Below are 19,173 nucleotides of genomic sequence, written 5' to 3' on the forward strand. Positions count from 1 at the left end.
CCTATTTCTTTTTCAGTGATTGTTTCCACTCTCCCTCATTTGGTCTTCACTGATAAAACAATTAAGGTCATGATGCATGAATGTCGAATTGTTTATTGAAAACTCACAGATTTCTCCCTTTGCAAACAGTGTTCTTATTTTTAAATAAGGAGCTGCGTATTTACTGGAAGTGATAATTTATGTTTATGACCTTAGCATGCATGGGAAATTCTAGGACATAGTTTGTTTAAATCATGAATTGGCATTTACTATTTTTTTAGCTTGTCTTAAAATGTTGGCTTCTCTCTACACTCATCGACCAACCCCACCTCACTTATTTTTTTTAAAATCATTATTAACAAGGTATTGAATTCATCCAGTAATCTGATTTGCTTAAGATAATATCAGTTGTTGACTTCTAGATGTCAGTCTATGTTTTGAAGGCTAAAATAAATGTCAACAAAAGGGATGTTAATAATCACTGTTAATCTTTTTAGGGTCTATTGAGCTTGCTACAAAGAGGGTGTAAAATATTCCGAATATAGAGGTTTTGAAAATATTGATTTTTAGTTCGAAGTAAAAGCAATGTGAAGTAAAATTTATGGCATTTGGAATACACTAACTAGTTTATTTTTGGCGTATATGGAATTCTTCCGGTTTGGGTGATTTTCAAATACACTGCAAACTCACCGCCTGACGGCAACCTCCGCCTTCCGCCGCCACTGCCCTCCACTACTCCCCTCCCTCCGCCCTCCACTGCCAGTCACCTTAGGTCGGCTACCACCGTTGGACACCTCTGACAGGCCACCACCTTCGGCTGTCACCGAAACCTCTGACCAACCACCATCACCGATCGACAATTAATGCTTGTCGCTACTCTCCATCATTGGCCAGCCACCAGCGCCGGGGGCTGCTAGACACCTTCAGTCGACCACCACTATAGGACGCCGTCTAACACCTCAAACTAGCCACCACTGCCCACTGCTACTCTCCACCGCCGGGAGCCATGAACCACTGCCGGCCGCCACCGCCGCCACCACCACTAGCTGATCGCAACCGCCGGCCATCACCTGCTACCCTACGTTGCTGCGGACCACCACTCGCCACCGCTTGCAACCACCTAACACGGCAGGATGCCAACCATTGCTGACCACCTCGGCCAAAACCTTTTTGTACTTTACATTGCATGTACTCAACTTCAAACCAAACAAAAAAGTAATGTCATGCATTCCATTTACAATCTTCCAAAGTATTCTTTTTACATCACATTTTTTTTACACTACATTCTTTTTTCAAGCCATCAAATACAACAACAACAACATCAAGCCTTTATCCCACTACGTGGGGTCGACTACATGAATCCTTTTTCTCCATTGTGTCCTATTAAAGGTCAAATTCTCATTTAAATCTAATAAAGAAAGGTCATTCCTAATATTTTCTAACCAAGTCTTTTTAGGTCTGCCTCTTCCTTTCTTAACATAAGTCAAATCTAAAACCTCTACTCTCCTAACCGGGTCATTGGAAGGCCGCCGTTTTATGTGACCAAACCATCTAAGGCGACTCTCTCTAATCTTATCTTCTATTGGAGCTATTCCAACCTTTTCACGTATATACTCATTTCGTATCCTATCTCTAAGGGTAAAGCCACTCATCCACATCAGCATCCTCATCTCTGTCACACTTAACTTAGTATTATGCTTCTCTTTTAGTGGCTAACATTCAGCACCATAAAGCATTGCAGACCTCACTACCATCTTATAGAATTTTCCCTTAAGTTTGAGGGGTACTTTTCTATCACACAACAAGCCCGATGCATTCCTCCACTTCAACCGTCCAACTTGAATTCTGCTGATTATATCTCCATCTATTTCACCATCACTCTGAACAAGATCCAAGATATCTAAAATGTGTACTCTTATTAATGACTTGATCGCCCAAAGTCAAAATCCCCTCACTATGTCTATTACTACTAAAATTACACTCCATATATTTTGTTTTAGATCTACTCAAGCGAAAACCTTTAGACTCTAAGGTTGACCTCCATAATTCAAGTTTACCTTCAACTCCCTCTCTAGTCTTATCAACAAGAAGAATATCATCAGCAAAAAGCATACACCAAGGTACATCCTCTTGCAAATGTCTAGTGAGAACATCCATGACTAAAGAAAAAAGATATAGGCTTAAGGCTGATCCTTGATGTAACCCAACCGAAATAGGGAAATACTTGGTCAAACCACCTTGTGTTTGAACACAAGTAATAGCTCCTGCATACATATCTTTAATGATTTGAATATAAGCATTATTGACTCCTTTCTTTTCAAGAACTCTCCATAGCACTTCTCTTGGAACTTTATCATATGCTTTTTCTAAATCAATAAATATCATATATAGATCCTCCTTATTTCCTCTATATTTTTCCATCAAACCTCTGAATAAATGTATGGCTTCCATAGTCGACCTACCCGGCATAAATCCAAATTGATTTTGAGAAACATTAGTATCACGCCGCAACCTATGCTCCAAAACTCACTCCCATAGTTTTAAAGTATGACACATTAACTTAATACCTCTATAATTCGTGCAATCCTGTGCATCACCTTTATTCTTAAAAATAGGAATTAACACACATTCTCCACTCATCTGGCATCTTTTTAGTCTTCAAAATAGTATTAAAAAGTTTAGTAAGCCAAGAAATCCCTTCATCTCCTAAGCATTTCCACACCTCTATTGGAATATCATCAGGTCCAACAGCTTTTCCACCCTTCATTTTATTTAAAGCCTCTCTAACTTTTTCCCAGTTATCAGAATTTTTAAAATTAAACTAATTTTTATAACAAATCTTCTTATTCTTAATCCATGCACATTTGGATTCCACCACCAACTATTTTTACTATTAAATACTTTTCCCTTTGATACTCCAAACACATCTTTTGCAATATTCTTAATATTACTAGCCACTTTTTCCCACATAACATTAGCATCCTCATGCACAGATAAAATCTTAAGATCTAAAATCTTACTCTAAAAAATATTTTTGTTAATATTCTTTAAATGCCCCAATCTAATCCTAGAATATAATTTTACTTTATTTTTTATTATTTGTTCCTTTATCTTAAAGTCCAAACTAATAATCGATGTTTGGTACATAAATTTTCACTCAGAATAACTTTACAATTTTTGCAATGTAAACGATCTAATTTTCTTATAAGAAAATAGTCAATTTGGGTTATACTATATCCATTTTTATAAGTGATGAGATGCTCATTCATTTTCTTAAATAAGGTATTAGCAATTTAAAAATCATAAGCTAAACAAAAATCTAATATGGTCTTGCCACCTTCATTTGTTGTTCCAAAACCATAGCCACCATGAATGCTTTTAAAATCATCTACCTCTCTACCAACATGCCCATTTAAATCTCCTCCAACAAAAACTTTCTTCTAGAAATATATTTTGTAATAATTTTTCTAAGTCATTCCAAAAATTTAATTTAGAACTCATATCCAAACCTACTTGAGGAGCATAAGCACTTATAAAATTAACAATCTTATCATCAACAACAATCTTTAAAACTATAATTCTATATTCAATCATATTAATTTTTATAACATTATTATTCAAACTCTTATCTATAATAACACTTACACCATTTCTAGTACGACTCCTACCCGAATACCAAAGTTTAAATCCTAAACTATTAATTTCCTGAATGCACAAAATATTTATCTTCATATGAATCATAATATCTATTAATTCTATTAATTTTCCTGTAAGAGAACCTATATTCCAAGTTCCTATCCTAATTTTAGTTTCATGGACTAGCTTCTTTGCTTACATCCGTCCTTGATGTGGGAACCCTTGCCTATTTAACACTGCACCTGGGCGCCGGTGCAGCGGCCTTTGCACACTTGCCACTGTATTCAGACCATACAGCGCGTCGCTTCCAGGGGACGCCCTAGCATTAACACAATTTATTAAAGGATTTATATCATTATTATTCGATAAGTTTTATGTTGGTTGTCGACTACCTAACACAACCCTTCACTTTTCTCATCCAGGACTTGGGACCTGGCACAGTAGTTTTAATAAAACTTTTCAGGCCATCAAATAGTTTAGATAAAATAAAATAAAGCTAATATATTGTTTTTGATAAATAGTATTGTTATCTAGATGACATTGCTATCAATGCAACAATGAACCAAACAATCCTAAAAATCTTGCTGATAGAAGTGTATCACCTAACTTTTTATTTGCTGATGCCACTACAAGTCTCAATTTTTTTTATTGTCCTTTTTGTCTTTAGAAACTGAAAACATAATAAGAGGGATGACTGCTGGATTATTGTCAAAGACTAGGTTCTGTTTTAAGACTTGCTTTTAATTTCTATCCAAGTTACCATTTCCCGATCTTCTGTGCTAAATCACTGAAACTATATTGCAATTTGTTCTCCCCATGCAGGTATATAATGTAACTCCATATGTGGAAGAACATCCAGGCGGGGATGCCATTTTGAATCATGCTGGAGGCGATTCAACTGAGGGCTTTTTTGGGTTTGCACCTGTTATAGTTCAAATTATTATAGATCAAATTATAACTTCTTGGACATTATATTCCATTTTTCATCCTCAAACATTTTTCTTGTATGACTTTTAATTAATATTGTGAGCATATAAATTGTGGGCAATATATTTGGCCCGCCTTATTTAAGGTTCAATTAGGCATTATCGAGATGCCCCCATGACCACCTTTACTTATTAACACATCATCTAGAAGAGTTGCAGGTGATCAGGGCACAACTTTGTTCCTAGGTTGATAGAAACCAAAGTCTCTTTTAACTGAGAACCAAGGGAGCATTGGGGAATAGCTGCTAAGGACTTGAGAGTATAACAATTGAGAATCCGATACCCAAGATATTAGATGAACACTAGGGTTCGATGATTGAGGACTATATTATTGTTAAATTCAAAGAATTGGAGAGGAAAAATGCTTAATTTTATTGCATAAAGCTCTCCCTATTTATAAATCTATATAATATATCTTAATAATGAAGCAAATAATTACAGAATAATGCATAATTTTACTAATATAATCTATCCTAAATCAGCCACCTAAATATGGAAGGAGATTGGTGTAGGTGACCCTCCCACGAATCCCCATGTTGGCCATGGAATCAAGAGGGAAGGGATGGCTAGGACAATATTGGACACTCCCCCTCAAGCTGGGCAATACAGATTTGCCATTTACAGCTTGTTAATTAGTTTCATAAAGGTAGAGTTATCAAGTAATTCGATAAAAATATCTGCAAGTTGATCTTTTGATAAGATATGATAAATACAAATAAGTTTACTATCCAATTTCTTATGTATGAAATTTTTATCCACTTCTATATGCTTGGTCCTGTCATGTTGAAGTGGATTGTAAGCTAATGTTGATTGATGATTTTTTGTCACAATGTAGCTTCATGGGTTATTCCCCCTTGATCCTTAAGGTCTTCTAGCATTATCTTGATCCATTTTAGCTCATATATGCCTGAGGTCATAACTCTAAAACTTGCCTTTGCATTAGACCTTGTCACCACATTATGTCTCTTGCTCCTCCATGTAACTATGTTTCCTCCAAGGAATGTGCAGTTCTTGAGGTAGATCATCTATTTGCTGGTGATCTTGCGTAATTTGTTTCAGTATAAGCTTCTGGGGTTTTTCCACATTCTCTTATGAAGAGAATCCTCCTTTGATTTCCCTTGAAGTAGTGCAGTATTCTGTCTACTGCTTGCATGTGAGTATGCTTTGAATTCTACATGAATTGTCTAACTATGCTTACAACAAAGGCTATATATGCTATAGTGTGAGAAAGGTAGATCAATTTACTCACAAGTCTATGATATGCTCTCTTATCTATGTTTGGATCCTTTTTAGCTTCCTCCAATTTGATATTTGGATCTACTGGTGTGTTGATGCTAGTTTACAAGCTAGTTTACTTGTTTCTTTAAGAAGATCAGTAATGTATTTCTGTTGTGAAATGAAGATTCCTTTGCTGGAGTTGGTCACTTCAATTCCTAAAAAACATTTCAATCTACCAAGTTTTTTTATCTCAAATTTCTTGGCAATATATTTCTTTAGAATCACGTTCTCCTTTTCATCATTCCCTGTCAAGATAATATCATCCATATAAACTAACAAAACTATGACTACCCCTAAGTCAGAGTGCTTGAAGAATAATGTATGGTCCCCTTGGCTCTGCGATAACCATTTAGTAGCATAACTTTTAAGAATCTTTCAACCCAAGCTCTAAGTGATTACTTTAACCTATATAGTCTTTTTTAACATACACACTTTGTCACCCCCAGATTTTTTCTTGAATCCTGGTGAAATCTCAATACTTATTTTCTTTCTCGAAGTCCCCATATAGGAATGCATTTTTGACATCTAGTTGTTCTAGATGCCAGTTATAATTAATTGGTAGTAAGTGCAGGATACTCACAATGAGCCATGCTTGCGGCATCATTGTCACAATCATTGGTCGGAGGCACAATCATTGCGCCGCCAACCAATGATTGGCCGCAGTCCCGCTGGCCAATCCGACTGTGCCAAATGGCAGCCCGTGGTTTTTCCTGCTTTTTTTTATTTTAAATATTTTAAAGCTGTTTTCACTTAAAAATTTGCCAAAAATTTCAATATTGGGCCAAAAAATACGTGCAATACCTCGAATTGTTCGTATTCGCGGCCCCGTTATTTTAAATTTTTTTTAATTAAAAATGTTATGTATATTTTTGAATATTAATAAAACAGTAAAAATGACTTTTATTTTAATTTGTTTTTTTTATTATTATCTTATTATTATTAATAATATTATAATATATTATTGTTGACCACTATGTTTTACTGTTTTAATGTTATTATAATTATGTTTTAATTATTGTTATTATTATTATTACTTTATGGTTAAAGTTATTTTCAATTATATTATTATTATTATTATTATTATTACTATTATTATGTCATTATTTTGGAACTATTATAATAATCTTTATATGTTGGTTAACATTATTATTTTTTAATTGTTTTAATTAATTATTATTTAAACTTGATGATTTACCATTATATATTTAGATAATTCTATATACTTTCTTGTTATTATTATTTAAGTTTTTTTTAATTATTATCATTATTTTGAGATTATTGCTTCATTATTTATTAAATTTGTATTATATTTCAGAAATCACATTATTTAAATTAACCTTATTTATAATTTTTTTAATACTATTATTTTAAAACTATCTTAAAGTTAGTCTAATTTGTTATTAAATCTTCAAAATTCATAACCTTCCCGTTTTTAAATCGGATTTACGTATGACCCCTTGAATATTTTTCAGAAAAATATCTATTTTATTTTAAAATTATTTCCAGAATTGGTTTTGCTTTTCTAACAGATTTCTGTTTGGATTTGCTACTTTGAGTATTTTTTCTATAATATTTGAACTTTAACTAAAAGTTTCTTTGTCTGGCCTTTAACAAACATGAACCTTAGGCAAATTTAGCTAACTACCCAGCTTAGGACATATCCAAGCCACACAAGCCTTAAACTTAGAATTGTTTGCTAGGGAACCACTTCTAGACTTAGGCTAGGCCGGTGTTTATTTCTTTCTGTTGTGTTCCGGAGTTTTCCATAGTTTTCACTGCATGTTGTGATGAATTGAATTGCTGTGTTTGCTTACTTTTATTGCACTCTGGATATGAAGTGATGGGCATTAGATCTATCTTAGGTTAGGAGCATCAATAATATATATATATATATATATATATATATATATATATATGCACTATTCTTCTTGCAGGTGGTCATGCTCATGCAATGCTAAAAGGGGGCATTATCATGATTTCTGACATTGTCTTATGCTGGTGCTTGCTCAGCCCCCCTAAATAATTAATGGCTAAATAAAATAATTATAACTGCTACAGGTGGACTGCTTAGCCCTCATAATTAAGAGTATGACTTGACACAACTTCAATGGATTGGTTTGAATTTTATATAAACTGCTTGAGATGATTTTTATTATGATAACCTTGTAGGGACTTTAAAATTTACTGTTTTTCAATTAATATAAAATTTGTAATATTATAAAGAGTCGTGAAGGTGTACTTTGAGTGTGGATATTCTTATTCAACTCGAATTCCAAAAGAAGAAGGCATCCCTGAAGGGGAGAGTCTTCTTGCATTTGAAAGATCGAGTTGAATGACTTTAGATATCCAAAGAGAAAAGGAAATACTACCTAAAGGGGTAATTGTCTCTTCATTTGGATATTCAAGCCACGACGGATTCTAGGAGTCTAAGGAGGAGAGATCCAAGGAGTCCAAGGAAGATGATCCAAGGAGTCCAAGGAGAAGAGTTCCAAGGAGTCCAAGGAGAAGAAGACTGAAGACTGAAGATTGAAGACCTAATATCCCACTCAAAACCATTTGCTTCTGTCATAGGCTTAGAAATCCGAGTTGTTGGCAGTGGTGCTCGGCCACTTTATTTTTTGCAGACCCTAGTTTGTAATAAGGGCAGTTTGTCTATGAATATTTAGTTGATTTGTTGGATTTATATTGATGTGCTTACCTGATTGCGCATTAGAAATTACTTGCTTTTTCTATGTTTATTTATTGCATGCCGATTTTGTTTTAGCCTGGATTTCGTTAGGCTCTTATAAGGATTATAAAATATTTTATACTCATAACTAATATCTAAAAATTTAAGTTTAAATAATATGGAAACTTAACGAACTTAGGGAACTGCCGGAATCGTCCAGGGTCGCATGCATATTAATGCATTCTTATTTCTCCTTTTAATAAGACATCTCCCTGCATGCGGGTAGAGTCCGGATAATCTAGCCTATGAGGATAAAGTGTCGGACCTAGGGAGACCCAGTCTTTTCTAAAAATTATTTTCTAAAAGCCTATTTTTTTAAAATCTTATGCATACCTGATTTGGAAACTTCAACTAGCATGCATTACATTAGTAACCAACTAAATAAAATTTTAATTGCATTAGTTAGGAGCATTTACCCAATATAAGTCCATGACCAATTAAGAAACTCTCTAGATGTCAGTCCTATTTCTTGAAACTGTACCACCTACCCATCTCACATAATTGACTTGACATTATGGTTTTAAAGTAATTAAATGGTTAGCTGACTCCCCAATCCAGGTCGGGGTAAGTCCAGGTTCTGCATTGCATTAGTTAGGACACGGGTGTTTGTGTGTGTAGAACACTAAACCCAACCTAGATCTAGGATCCGAGACTACTACACTCGGTCTCGTAGTAAGCCTAAATAGTAGGTAGGTCTCTCCTCTCCAGGGACTATAAATCCTACTTATCTGCATCATAGGATGATGTTACCTCCATCTTTTCTCTCACGCATGTGTCGATTGCTTGATCTTTTATTTTCTCCAATTTCTCTTTAGTGTCCTAGGTCCGAGTGCTGGTGTGAACCACGCATGTTGATTTAGCCCTTTGGGACCCTTCTTCTCTTTTGAGTAGGACTTCTTAGTTTATACCCTCATGCCAATCTCAATTTTGGAAAGGATAATGTATGATCCTTAATCGAGAGTCTTTTCGGGCTCCGGCCTGGGATGTAATTAACCACGGGGGCTTACGCCCGTGGGAGACTCAGTCCCACATCTACTAAACCCCACCCGAGCTGTCGTATCGGGTGGGGGAAACCCGTGATTAGGTCGGGTATATTACTACCCATCGGGGTGTGTTGGGGAGAGACTCTATCCGCAATGGTTAGTCGTATGCACGATCCAATATGTCGACCTGTTCGTGTCGAGTGTAGAGGCCTACGTTCGTTTTGTCATACGGGATAGTGCGGCCGTACCCTCTGCGTTCGTACCCCACGAGCGGTGCTCTTTCAGAGGTCCACAGCCACAGGTGCAAAAGTTCATGTTAGTCAATCTTGAACGTCTGAGTGTATCCTTCTGGTACCAATCTTGCCTTATATATATATTTTTGTGTACCATTAGCTTATATTTCATAGAGAACACCTATTTACAACTGACTGGTTTTTTTTCTTATTGTAGATTGGTGATCTCCTAGGTATTAATCTTTTTCAGGACTTGTATTTCATCATTCATGACACTTTCAATTTTTGTCAGTAAGGCCTCAAAAATATTATTAGGAATATGAATATTATTTATTGTAACTTGGAAAATTTTGTGTGAAGGTGAGAAATTATGTAGGGATACAAAGTTGGTTACGAGGTGCACAGGAGGTTTTTTAGGTGAACTTATTTTTACCTCAATTTTAGGGGACAGGTCAGATTCTTGGATATTCTCTGAAGCTTAGTTTGGATTTGTATGCAACTATGCATGGAATATATATATCCAAATCTCATTTTATCCATAATAACTTTGTCCTTAATTTCCCTGACTTTGGTTTTAGATTTGGGTGGATCGATTTGAGGTGAAGCTGGAAAGTCAATTGGGGCAAGCTCACTTTCCTCACTTCAGTTTTAGTCTCCCCCTGAAGATAAGGTTTGGTTAAATAGGGTTTTTATTTGTCAAAAGTGATGCCAACAGTTAAAAGGATCTTTTTTGGGTGGTGGGGTGATAGTACTTATGACTTCTCTAGGTGGATGAATTTCTAACAAAGTTACACTTAGTGCTCTTATATCTAATTTTTTTGCTAATTTGCCTATGAATTTGAATATATGCAGTGCACCCAAAGATTCTGGGTGTGATTGTTATGAGTTCGGACTTTAGGGTAAAAAAAGAATAAGATATTCATTAGTGTTTTTAGTCTCAAGATTTTTTAAGGTAATCTGTTTATGAGATATGTGGCAGTCGAAAGGGCTTCACCCCAATAGGATTTGGGTTCATTGTGGTGGAATAAAAGTGCATGGGTGGAGGCAAGAAGGTGGCCATCTTTTTTTTTCTGCAACTTTATTTTGCTATAATATTGAATAAAATCTTGATCTTACTTTTTGAATTTTAAATTTTCAATAAAATCAAACATTATTTAGAACAAGCTTCTTGTTTATGATAAGTGTTGATGTCTTTTGGAATGAGACCCAGGTGATAATTGCAAGATGCAACTTGTGGTTATGGGGCTCTCTAAAGATGTAAAACCTAAGCCTTAAAAGCCTTGGATAAGATTGATGCAGACATCCAACCGTCCATGCCTATCTGAGGAGCTAAAGATCGACGACCGTGATCGTCCTACATTATCTTAAATTTTTATTTGTAATTTTTATTTTAATTATGCATTTTCTATTTTTACTCTTACTTAAGGGTTTAATCTTATGTAATCCCTAGGGGTATGATCCTCTTATTTTAGTTTCTTTTATTTCTGGATTATATATAGAGGCTCTTGCTAGTGTAATAGTATGATGGAGTTTTAATAAAAATTTTGTTTTGCACTTTTGTTCCTTAGGAGGACTTAGGTGAGATCCCTATGAGAGGGAATCATATTTTATACCAGCCGCAGGATGGGTCTGAGCTCATGGTTTGAAGTCCCTTAATGAAGGGCAACAGAAGACTCGTCAGTCGCAGGAAGCGTCCGGGCTCACAATTTTCTTTGTTTTTGTTTCTCTTTATTTTTTTTTATAATCTCCATCTCCATCCTCTCTCCAATCCAGCCGGCTTCATCCCCTCCACCCAAACCCGGCGGCCTCTTCCAACAATCCTCTCTTCTTCCCCAACAAAATTCCCCATCCCCCTCCTAACCTAATCGGCCATCTTCCCCCAACCTCCAAACCGCCAACACCCTCACAAATCCTAACCTTAATACCTCCATAGCCGTCAGACACCTTCTTTCTCCCATAGACTCCCATAATTTCATCTTGTATCCTATTTTATACATCTTAATTTAGTAGTGAATTCAAATTCAAAATTCAAATTAATTTGAATTTGAATTTGTTTCATAAATTAGTATTCTTATTTTAGGAAAGTTGTTTAAATTAAATCCAATTAAATTTCTGATTGGATTTGATTTCAATTAATCTTCCTCAATTTCAGATTCCAATTAAGGCCCACTCTAATTTACTTTCCCTAAACCCTCTCCTCTCTCTACTCGCCACCCCCTCTCTCATATCTCCTCTCTCTACTTAATTAATGCTTCTCCATTAAGGGCCCCCAATCTCACTCATATTTAATTAATTCCTTCCCAAAAAAAGGGAACTCCATTTAAGGGATTAATTAAGTACCCCTTCCATCTCTTTTCCATTTAGTTTGAAATTCAAATTTCAAATGACCCCCTCCCCCCAATATCCGTTCTACATCAGTTTGGTATCAGAGCATAGTTGCTCACCTGGGAAGTGAACTTAATGGAGTCGGGCTCTTTTTCACACCGAGAGAATGATGCGGACATCCAACTATCCATGCCTATCTGAGGAGGAGGTGAAGATCGACGGTCGTGATCCTCCTACATTATCTTAATTTTTTATTTGTAATTTTTATTTTAATTATGCATTTTCTATTTTTACCCTTAAGGGTTTAATCTTATGTAAGCCCTAGGGGCATGATCGTCTTATTTTAGTTTCTTTTATTTTTGAGGCTTATATATAGAGACCCTTGCTCATGTAATAGTATGATGGTGTTTTAATAAAAATTTTGTTCTGCACTTTTGTACCTTGGGAGGATTAGGTGAGATCCCTATGGGAGGGAATCGTATTTTCCACCAACCGTAAGATGGGTCCGGGCTCGTGGGTTGAAGTCCCTTGGAGAAGGACAACACAACACCTGTCAGCCACAGGAAGTGTCCGGGCTCACAGGTTTCTTTGTTTTCGTTTCTCCTTATTTTTTTCTGATTGCAATCTCCATCCTCCTCCAATCTTGCTAGCTTCATCCCCTCCACCCAAATCGGCCGGCCTCTTCCCACAACCCTCTCTACTTCCCCACCGAACCCCATCCCCCTCCTAAGTCTAACCTGCTATCCCCCCCTCCCTCCAAACTGCCAAAACCCTCACAAACCCTAACCCTAATACCTTCATAGCCGCCGACCACCTTTTTTCCCCTATTTGCTCCCACAATTTCATCTTGTATTCAAAGCCTTCCTATTTTATATATCTTAATTTGGAAATGAATTCGAATTCAAAATTTAAATTAATTTGAATTTGTTTCCTAAATTAGGATTCTTATTTTAGAAAAGTTGTTTAAATTAGGTTCAATTAAATTTCTGATTAGATTTGATTTCAATTAATTTTCCTCAATTTCAGATTTCAATCAAGGCCCACTTTGATTCTCTTTCCCTAAACCCTCTCCTCTCTCTACCAGCCGCCCCCTCTCTCCTATCTCCTCTCCCTACTTAATTAATGTTTCTCCATTAAGGCCCCCAATCTCTCTCCTATTTTAATTAATTCCTTCCCAAATAAATAGAACTCTATTTAAGGGATTAATTAAGTACCCATTCTCTCCCTTTTCCATTTAGTTTGAAATTCAAATTTCAAATGACGCCACCTCCCCCCTGTACAAGATTCCCCCTGAGCCCCCCAATATCTGTTTTACATCAAGGGTCTCTCTCTCTCTCTCTCTCTCTCTCTCTCTCTCTCTCTCTCTCTCTCTCTCTCTCGATCTCGATCTCTCTCTCTCGATCTACACAGCTCTAAGTATCTCCTAAACTTAAAAGACATTGAAATCCTTGATGCCAGCTTATGTCATTGTCTTTGACACGTCTTCCAATGCCTTGATTGATTGGTTTCCTTTTGCTCATGCATCTCAAAATGATTCTGTCTACAAGGCTGCAAAATTTACTCCGGATGAATATGGTATGATTAGTTTATCACCTTCCCATGCATTGATTGTTTGGTTTTCCTTCTGAGTTATATGCCTCCAAAATGCATGTCTGAAAGGCAGCAAAATTTTCTTAGGACCCAAATGGGGGATTTTAAATGAAAGAAGGCAGATGACTAGAAGCATACTTGCTGAGAATGTTCATGCTTTTCATGTATGACCTACCTGATTTGCTGTAACTAGAAATGGAAATGGATTGTCTTCCACGTTGGTTGTTTAATGCAGAGATTTTTTAACTAGATTTTGTAATTATGCTAACATTTATTCAATTTTAAATGCAACAAAAACATTTAAGCAGATATTTGATTCAAACTCCATCAGTGTTCAGTAGGAAGAAGGCATTTCATGTGGTTATATATCATACATCTTGCAAAGAGTATACAAGCCTTGAAATAGAAAATCCGTTTAACTACTAGGCTATTTACCTATTTTCTTTTCAGTTTCTTGCAGCCCACAGCATGCAACTGACATGGTTGATGAGTTCTATATTGGCGATGCGAAGCTTTGAGGTCCGTATTTCACTATTTACCAAGCTTTGAGCAATGTTTAATATTGCATATTCAGGTATTGAGGAGTTTTTCATTCGTGAGGCGAGGCGTAAGCCTCAAGGCGTTTTGAGGCATAAGCCTCAAAATCAAAAGATTGCGTAAACATAAAATGATAAATTTTTTATATACTAATGAGTGAATAATATAAAACATAAAGAAACATAAGATATGAAGTGAAATCAAAATATCCCAATAATAAGACAACATGAAATATAGTTTAACTCAAAATTCTATCTTTCCCAAATCCCAATATTCTTTTCATTAACATATGATTTCAATTTCCAAAAATAAATAGCAATGACATATCACATAAGAACTCTTAAGTCATCAGCACTGTCATCACTAAGGAGTTCTTCATTTGAATCATCGTCATTATGATGAACTGCTCTCGCCCCTTCCTCCTCATCATCATTATGATGAACTGCTCTCGCCCCTTCCTCCTCTCCTATAAAGTCCAATGTTGGACATTTACTTCAAGATTTATGTAAGTTTTAATATATATAGCGTGAGGCGTAAGCCTCATGCTAGTGAGGCGAGGCGGGCCTCAACCAAGTTGAGGCGCAAGCCTCATAAAAAAAACTTGAGGCATAAGCATCGAGGCGTTTTTTACTGGAATTTCGCAAAGGCGGGCCTCAAGGCGAGCCTCATATTGCGCAATTTTAAACCATGGCTTTGAGGTCCGTATTTCACATGAAGATTTATCTGTGCAATGATGAAATAATTGCATTACTGAAGCTTATGCTCCTTTGTTTTGTTGAACACTTTTGTTCCATTCATTGGACATTTGTATTGAAAATTCAATTCTCAAACTAAGAAAATCCACTTAATTATTCAAAACCTTTTTGCCAACTCAAACGCTTTAGCGTACATAGTTTGTGATATGATATCTATTAACAAAATGTAAAAAGGATTACTATTTATATAGTAACCCTAATAAAATAATGATGCAAACATTGTATTTCCTTTCCCTAGGATTGTATCTGTTACTGCTACATGTGTTTTACGTTTCTTTCTTGCTTTTTATGGGTTTTTAGGGCATTGTAAGAATAAGCGATTCTTTTTTGGTTGTTTCCTTAAATGCCTATGTGCTGGAATTCATGAAACTTGATGTATTTGATCATATTCTAACAGATTATGAAAATTAAGTATATTTGTTTTTTTATTATAAATAGGATCCATGACATATATAAAATTCATCTAGTAATGAAAAAAATTTCTAATTGTTCTCATTTTTTTCCTGTGCTGGTTCAATGTGTATTTTATGAGCATTTTGTAGTAGTTGACAACTTTTTGCGGTGAGTTTAGACGAATTCATCAATTTGAAGATTAGATGCCGATGAATTCTTTATTTGAATATAAAAAGTTGAATTAATTCTTGAATTAAAGAGGTACCGTAATATCACATCGTTAAATTTGTGATAATCAAGCTAAAGAAAAACACATCTCCATGGTGGGAGAGTTCAGAGCGAACACTGCAGTGAGAAGGAAGAGTCAAGATCACCTCTTGGACCAAGATGAAGAAGGAAATGCAGCGGAAAATCTTATCAGAACAACTATTGACAAGACATGTTTATGTGACAACATAATTTACAACAACAAGAATTCTCTGTTCAGAGCTTTGTCATGGAATTCAAGTAGTTGGGTTTGAAATGCAACTTGAATGAGCCGGAGTGGAATACAATTCCTCTATTTTTTGCTAATGTGGCTCAGTTACAACTTTATTGGACACTTGTGGGTGTCATCAATCTAGCTCTCAAAGTGGAGAGACAGCAGCGACCTGACAAATAGCAGAAATAGGTTGGGAAGGGAACCGAAAATCCTAGGGGAATTTGATTCAAGAACTCTATGTCAGGTAGACAAACCGAAGGATTAATTCGTGAAGGTCTCCTAGGCCTGGTAGGACCAACAACAACAGCAAATTTGCCTGTTTGGAATGTTTTAAATGCCACAGCTTTGGGCATGGAGAATAATATTGTCCAAATCGGTGAATTGTTTTACTGGTAGTAGAAGCAGTGAAAGAATTGATAATACCCAATGATTTAAGCAAAGAATCCAGGCGGAGAGCAAATTTTATATGCTGATGACTGAGAGTTGCTGGTAGTTTAACCCATCCTGAATATCCAATATGAAAAAGAGAATGAGTGGCTTCTTCACAGCATCTTCCGAATGCGGTGTATCGTTCAAGGCAAGGTTTGCAATCTTGTAATTGATAAGAGAATATGTGAGAATGTGGTTTCCAGCCTTAATAATGAAGAAATTAAATCTTCCAATTATACCCCATCCGAAGCCATATAAACTATCTTGGCTCAAGAAGGAAAATGAGATATCTGGGACCAAACAATGCTGCGACGGCCCTTGACAATTTGACTGCAGAACCAAGCATGATGGGTTTCTTAATACTTATTCATTCCACAAAGACGACACCTCTATTATGTGGATGCCGTTGAAGTTGACTGTGCCCATTGAAAGCAAAAGCTATATAATTTTTCCTCAATCTGTGGGCTCCGAAAATTCGGCCCCGGCCTCCGCCTGTTGTGTGTGCTTTTTCTTTTGCGATGGGGGTTTTAGCGGATTTAAGTTTCGGGGTAAATTTTGGGAAGGCAGATGGGTTTGTAGATAAGACACTACCCAAAGATTTCGCACTCATTTTGTGAGGACTTTATGATATGAGTTCTGGTTTCCTATAGGCGCAAGCCCCTATATTTAATTACCCCTTCCGATCACGAGAGAGAACTTTCGATTAAGGCTAGTCGTCAATCAGATACAAAGAGATACATGCATCTGGCATATAATAGCAGCATGGATTTGAATTTTGAAAATTTTGGAAGTTTGGAAATTTTGGAAGATTTGATATTTAAAATAAAAATTTCACCATCTCATACTCAAAGAGGAATGGTGGGGAATGGATGATGGATCGAAAGATCCCATGGTTTCGTCATCCTGAGCCATCATGATCCCTGGTCTACTTAGTCAGAAGAGGTAGTCAACCCAACCTGACAGAAGGATCCTTGTCACTAGCCATGGGTTGCTTTGTCCAAGGGGACCTTGTAGACATGGGGTGAATGTTTGTCTAAAGGGACAAATTTGAATCCATCTTAGCTAACAGAGGGCTTTGTGCCCTATCAATCATATCCCATTGATTCATATCTCAAGGATTTGATGCTATTAAGGAACGTATTGACTCTGGTCATAACCGGTATTTCATGGTGTCATTTGGCGGCAAAACCACTCGGTTCAGAGGGCCCCGGGTCATAACCGTTTATCCTGCGGTGTTATTTGGCGGCAAAATTGCCGGTCAGAGGACACGTATCACGTCCTTACTGGCAGGAGATTGTTTGAGAATAGATCCTAGTGATATTTTCGACTAGGCATTTTGCTCTTTGTGAGCTGAAGTAGTTTTCAATTTGTCCACCCCGGCAAACTGTTGCGGAGGGTAGATGGATTTTGCTTTAAGTGTTTGATGAATTTATTTCAATTTTAAATATCTGGATTTTGAGATTTTTGGATATTCAGGATGACATTTTGAAATTGTTTGTGAACCCCTCCGGTTGAGATAAACATTCAACATGGCCATCATAGGGGTGTTATTCGGGGTCGTTTCCATTTAAAAATATTTTTATTTTGTGGATGAACCTTATCAACTCTGTTGAGCTGTTAACAGAGGATCGGGTTTCATGCCTTTGTTTGCGAATTTTCTTTGTTAAAGGCCTTGAAGGGCTAATATGAATGTATAAAATAAATATTCCGATCAACTTCGTGACCGTATATTTATCTGATTATTTGAATCTTGTCTACTCCTATTTAGCTGCTTAGGAGGATCGGGTTTCGTAGGCTTTGTGCATTTGTTAGTGAATTCTCATTGTTATAGGCCTTGAAGGGCTAATATGAATGCAGTTAAAACAAATATACTGGTCGCAGCAACCGTATATTTGTTTGTTGGTTCGAACCTTGTCGACTCCTATTTATCTGTATAGAAGGATCGGGTTCAAAATTGAATTCACTTTTTGACCCGTGCTGCATCCCTAGACGTCGTGTTTATATCTAAAACACGCTCGTCGGGGCCCATGCGAGTGTTTGGGGGCATTTTGTGATTATTGGTTGAACCTTGTCGACTCTTATTTACTTGCTTAGGAGGATCGGGTTCAAATTTATTAACTCATGCAGCGTCCCTTGACGTAACGTGTGTACCAATAACACGCTCGCCAGTGTTTATACAAGTGTTTGTAATTATACTTACCCCTTGTCTACCTATGTGTATACAAATTATGGTGCACGTGCGGGGGTATTTTGGACATCTAATGGGCCTTCTATGATAGCCTATAGAGGTTTGCAGTCATTTGTATTTGTTATGTATCATCTGCTTCTGCTGGTAGCAATGTTTAAAATTGCGTATTCGGGTATTGAGGCGTTTGTCATTCGTGAGGCGAGGCGTAAGCCTCAAAATCAAAAGATTGCGTAAACATAAAATGATAATTTTTTTATATACTAATGAATGAATAATATAAAACATAAAAAAGCATAAGATATGAAGTGAAATCAAAATATCCCAATAATAATACAATATGAAATATAGTTCAACTCAAAATTCTATCTTTCCCAAATCTCAGTATTATTTTCATTAAAATATAATTTCAATTTCCAAAAATAAATAGCAATGACATATCACATAAGAACTCATAAGTCATCAGCACTGTCATCACTAAGGGGTTCTTCATTTGAATCATCATTATGATGAACTGTTTCTCCCCTTCCTCCTCTCATATAGAGTCCAATGTCGGGCATTTACTTCAAGATTTATGTAAGTTTTAATATATATAGCGTGAGGCGTAAGCCTCATGCTAGTGAGGCGAGGCGGGCCTCAACCAAGTTGAGGCGCA

The 19,173-nt window shown here is 36.2% G+C and overlaps 1 long non-coding RNA gene across 1 annotated transcript; it reads left to right on the top strand.

The window, feature by feature from the left end:
- The first annotated feature begins 4,292 nt into the window (after nucleotides 1-4,292).
- Nucleotides 4,293-14,214, top strand: LOC114581009. Its single transcript, XR_003702807.1, has 3 exons — nucleotides 4,293-4,334; nucleotides 4,438-4,529; nucleotides 14,199-14,214. It is a non-coding gene; the product is annotated as an uncharacterized LOC114581009 (long non-coding RNA).
- The last annotated feature ends 4,959 nt before the right edge of the window (nucleotides 14,215-19,173 follow it).

Source organism: Dendrobium catenatum, unplaced genomic scaffold, assembly GCF_001605985.2.
Source record: "Dendrobium catenatum unplaced genomic scaffold, ASM160598v2 fragScaff_scaffold_1470, whole genome shotgun sequence".
NCBI classification, from domain to species: domain Eukaryota; kingdom Viridiplantae; phylum Streptophyta; class Magnoliopsida; order Asparagales; family Orchidaceae; genus Dendrobium; species Dendrobium catenatum.